Raw genomic sequence first — 5,744 nt, 5'->3', positions numbered from 1 at the left:
TTAGTTAATTATTATCTACGTAAATTGAAAAATCTTAATCTGCCCCGGCTTTTATTTTGTCCCGGCCCGGGTTTGCCTACCAATTTCACCAAAAATCGTATAAAATACCGAACCTGAAGATATAAACTGATTAAAACACGCCTTTACTTTATTATTATTTTCGTTACAACTCAGATTTGATTCAGAATTAGCTCATAATTTTTGCAATTTATATTTTCCTTTCCATATGATTGTTCAGCTAAATTACGTTGAATTTTACCTAGCAGTTTGTGAGAAGGAGATATGGACAAGCTTACAAATATCAATTAAAAAGGTAATTAGAGTAGTTATATGTTTGTTTTTCTGTCCGTCTGTCTGTCTCTCCTTTATCTCTCTTTCTATCTCTCTTTCTTTCCGTCTTCTTATGACTGTCTGTCTGTCTGTCTGTCTCTCTCTTTTTCTCTGTATTTGTTTGTTAAATTGGTGCCAAAAACATACAGAAAACTTCCATTTCACAAAGCTCGTTGTAAGCATAGGTAGAATAACCATCAGGATAAGGAGGATGCGTTCTGTTGTTGTGATATATGACGTATCTTCCGCTCTCCTGGTTCGGACATATTATGTTCATCGGGTTAGGTATTGTTTCTATTGTGAAGTTCCTGTCCATGAAGCAAAGAATTCCATCGTTTTTGTTAGTTGTGTTTGATACGTACACTGAGAATCCCAAAAATCTTGAGGCATACACGTTGATTATACCTAACCAAAATCAAAGATTGTATAGAAGTAAATGTTATTTTTGTTATCTGTGCAAAAAATATGAAATGAAATAAGTAAAGGAAACATATTCATAATTTTTAAAATTTACGCACTGTATTTAACACTAAAATATACAAAAACATAAATAAATACCTGAATCTTTATGTTCCGTCCTGTAATATATGACAATATGATGGATTATGTGTATTCTTCCAAGGTCCACCCGCCACTCTGCTGTAGATTGGTAATCGTCTGATATCACACATTGTCCTCCAGCAGCAGAAAGGTCTGAATAGAGACCGTCCACAGCACGCTCTGCTCCCCATTGACTGTATTTATAAGGATTCTGCTCCCATGCAGATTTTTTGAATCCGACGTTTTCTGATTGAAAAGAAAAATGTTCTTGTATTCCCGGACTTTTATTCTGATATGATTTATGCTGTTTCAACATTAAATTTTTGAAATCACAAAGAACAAATAAGTGGTAATTTTTTTAATACATGTAGTTATACTCCATTTATCTTTTGCACACAAAAGTTGATGAAGTTAGATTAAAAAAATGAAAAAAAAAAGATAATTAAAGTATCGCCACGCCTTTTTAATATCTATCTCTTTAAAAGAATTTTTTCAAATAATATTAGCAACTTTTTCCTATCTAGACAAAAGTGAAACTTCAAATAAGGAATATAAAAAAGGACCACAGGTTTGACAGTGAATATATAGTTATAAAATCACAACTTCTTTGACCATAAATATTTGTGTAAATAGTACAAATATTCCTACCGTAAGTTACACCTTGACAGAATAAAACGCTCAAAGCAATGTAAATCTTTGTGACACCCATGGGGGCAATGAAACCATTGAGTATCTGTAAGTGAAAACATTTAATAAAGCCAAGATTTTTTTGTGAATTCATTTAAATGCTACTTACAGGATGAAACTCTGCTAATCAATAATCAAGGAGTAAAGTTCAATTGAGAGGTCTAAAAACTTGACTGAATGGTAGAGTATAACAACCGCAACCATAATTGTAGTTTTTTGCGACAATGATACAAAAAAGTTGATTCTTCATGTCCAAATTTTAGAAAGATGTCGTTTATTCTTTTCGTTTATCATTTAGGCAACTTAATTGATGATTTTTAAATTCAGACAATATTCATTTTAGTTTATTTTACAATTTTTTACTCTTCAATAATGCAGATATAATTCAGTGAAATGTACCTATTATTAATTTTGATAATATAATACTCACGGTAAATGATAATGAACGCCCACTGTTTATTCGATTTGCGATGCAAATTAAAACATTCTGGAAACTGAACTGGATTGAACTTGCTACAACTTAAAATGCTATGGGGTAATCAAGAATCAAAATTAAGTGTTTAGGATTATTGTTTTTTTCCTGTTTTACGCATACATTTCCGTGACTGGGGTTGTTTGCAGATGTAATAAGCATTCATATATCAGCAATAAAACACAATGTGTGAAGGGCGTTCAAGTATTTCCTGATTTCAACTATAACTATCGACTAACAAAGCTTTTCGTGAACTAGAAAAAAAACCCATATGGTTTTCTATGCAACTAATTTAAACAATGACAATTACAAATTCCTAAATACCGTGCATTAATCATCGATTGTAAGGCATATTCATTATATGAGGCAAAATATTTGATCAGTTAATTGTCATTCGCCCTTTTGATAAACCATTCATGACCAACGCCATAAGACGTAAAATGTGCCAACGTAATAGGATTTATTATAAAGCAGAAAACTAATAGTGACTACCAATGGAACAAATATCGTTGCTTAAGAAATCAGGTTTTCGACATAGTTCGTACTGAAAAAAATAAGTTTAAGCAGAAACTTACATCACAAATATTAGATAAATCAATTCCTCCTGGTAAATGGTGGCGAATAGTTAAATCATAAACAAAGTGTAACAATAAGAAAAAGTACCACCTCCAATGAAGTCAATTGGGAAAATACATATACATTCAGTAGATAAAGCATCAGAACTTAACAAAAAATTGGAAGCATATCACAAATAGAAAAAAACCCCTAATGAACCCAGGCTTCCACCTCAGGGCCCAGGGCCCCCTCACAGCATAGAATGAATCAACATCATAGCCCAAGATGTTGTTGTTCAATTATTAAATCTAAATATCACCAAACCTCCTGGCCCAGAGGGTATCTCACCTAAGATTCTTAAAAATGTCATACCTTCAATCTAGCATCCAATCGCTAAATTATTTAACCTTACACTATTACCTTTTATATGGAAATAGTCACATATTACACCTGTATGTAAGAACAAGGGCAACCCAGAGGACCCTTCAAACTATAGACCAATTGCTATCACATGACATGCACCTTATGCAAAATAGTGGAAAAATTATTTTCAAAAACCTGCATAATTATATGAAGGACCACAATCTTTTATTTAAAAACCAATCAGGATTTCAACTATTAATCAGCTTACTGAAATTTATAATATTTTAATATCTAACCTTGATAAAAGGTAAAATATTATGTTCATATTTTTGTGATATATCAAAAGCATTTAATAAGGTCTGGCATAAAGGTTTCATCTATAAATTACAAAAGTTGGGAATCAGCGGAGAAATCTTTGGATGGATATAAAACTATATTACTGATAGAACACAAAAGGTTGTCATCGAGGGCTATTCCTCAGGAATTGAAACCACGAATGCAGGAGTACCCCAGGGGTCAGTACTAGGACTCTTTCTTTTTCTTATTTACATTATTGATATTGTTGAAAATATATGCAACCAAATAAGACTTTTTGCAGATGACACATCACTTTTGTAGTGGTTGATGATAATGATAATAATTCAGCTAAATCATTAAAAGCTGATCTTGAAAAAATCAAACAGTGGTCTAATCAATGGCTGGTGGATTTTAATCCAAACAAAACAATAAATGTTAACTTTTCTATAAAAAATCAATCCTCAAGTGTCTTTTGGTAACAATTTAAACAATTTAATCCAAAAATATAATCATTGTCTCTTATGACTTACTTTGCAATCAAATGGGGGATGGTCACATCATATGTCAAATATCTACGAAAAAGCATGCCAAAGATTGAACATGCTACGCATTCTTAAATACAAAATAGATAGGGAATGATTGATTAAAATATACATTGCATTCATTCGCCCTGCGTTAGAGTATGATGATGTAGTCTGGGACAATTGTACATATGAACAAAGTAATTTATTGGAAAGCATAAAGATTGAAGCGGCACGAATAATTACTTGTCTTGGACAAAACTCATCTGAACAATACATGTACCTTTATCAGGAATTAGGCTTGGAAACACTTAAGAAACGTCGAAATAAGCATCAATTATTATTGTTCAAAATATTAAACAATTATACCCCTGAATACGTATCTAAAATTCTTGGCGAATGTTTCCCCCACATAATACCTACAATCTTCGTTACAATTTCATCTATTGCACTCCTGTTACAAGAAGAACATCTTACTTCGATATTTTTATACCATTTACAATTATACTTTGGAACAATCTACCTCAAAATACAAAAAAAGAAATATATAACTGCAGTTTCAGCATTTAAGAACAGCCTTAAAATATAGTTTTTACACTGTCAATTATATGCCTCCCAAAGAAAATCTCTATGTAATTATATAAACGACAATGCCATACCAATCACAATTAAGAATCTACTTTTTGGAAGTGATAAACTAACATTTCAAAAAAATAACTGGCTACTTTTTGATAAAACTCACTTTTACATAAGAAGTACAAACATATTTAAGTAGGTTAGGTAAAAATGTACACATTGTATAAAAATGTATCAAAATGGGTAAGTCTGACTTTCCCTACACCCCATTCTTTTCATTTTTTATTGCCTATTTGTTTTCCCCCTCCCACCACCACCCCCTTCCCCTTCAACTTTCCATTTTATGTACTCTTTTTTCAATTTTTGTTTTGTTATTATTACATTACATATACTTTTTTTCTATTTTCATCCTTAGCAATTAACCAGTATTTTTCTATTTTTTTTTTATTTTCATTTTCCTATCATTGGCTATTTGTTTTGTTTATCTATTTATTTTTCTTACACTGTACCTCCTATGCTATATATTATGTTAATCCTTCATTGTGTTGTCCCATTGTTCATTATATATTATTCTGAATTGAAAATTATAGTCAGTTGGAATCAGACCTTAGGTGCTGACGCATACCAAACTCACGAAAAAGTATATTTCATGTAAAGTCTAAATAAAAGTCTGAAAACTAAAATGCGTGTTGGCTTGTTGGAGAATACATGAGACTGGATCAAACAACAAGAGAATAAGCTCACGATTGGCCCACGATTAGTCCTGCACGGGAGAGAGCGTCCCGTAATAAACGTGTAAAAATGTCCCTTCATTTGGTCACTATTCTTTAACTAGGTAATTTGTATACTCAACGATCTACGCAATCTTTAACTTGAACATGGTTTTCAATGAGATAATTATATAATGTATCAACATATAATTTTAATGACAACTATTTTTTATCACAAATATGGAACTTATATCATCTAAATCGGTGCAACAATTTAGTATTCAAACCATATCAACGTTGCATTAATGTTGTACTAAATCTGCATTACTGGTTGCTCATGACGCATGTTATAGTGTTTTCTGCAGAGAAACTGTTAAAGTTTAAAAAAAAAATAGATGACCCTCAAAATGTTATATGCAGGAAATACGTGGGAAAATACCATGTGAATTAAGTGATTTTTTAACGTTATCTACGCCATGAGCGAGGCTATTGGAAATACATTTGCTTGGTAGATAGATGCATAGAATATATGCATAATTACCTTTGAATGGTTTTTTTTTCGCATAAAATACATGTATAATTGACCTAATGATTGAGTAATAAAACAATCATTTAACCCTCAAACAATGAACAAAGCATATTGATTTATAGACGATAATGCGAGCTTAGAAGTTTGAGGAGGTGATAAACATT

At 31.5% G+C, this 5,744-nt stretch overlaps 1 long non-coding RNA gene across 1 annotated transcript; it reads right to left on the bottom strand.

Moving 5' to 3' along the window:
• Positions 1-890: 890 nt before the first annotated feature.
• On the bottom strand, positions 891-2,081 carry LOC136270064 (uncharacterized). Its single transcript, XR_010707711.1, has 3 exons — positions 1,988-2,081; positions 1,519-1,603; positions 891-1,116 (listed from the first exon to the last, which is right to left on the bottom strand). It is a non-coding gene; the product is annotated as an uncharacterized lncRNA (long non-coding RNA).
• Positions 2,082-5,744: the final 3,663 nt, after the last annotated feature.

This window comes from Magallana gigas, chromosome 1, assembly GCF_963853765.1.
Source record: "Magallana gigas chromosome 1, xbMagGiga1.1, whole genome shotgun sequence".
NCBI classification, from domain to species: Eukaryota; Metazoa; Mollusca; class Bivalvia; order Ostreida; family Ostreidae; genus Magallana; species Magallana gigas.
Note: the sequence above shows the minus strand (reverse complement) of the source record. Positions and strands in the feature narration are given on the sequence as shown.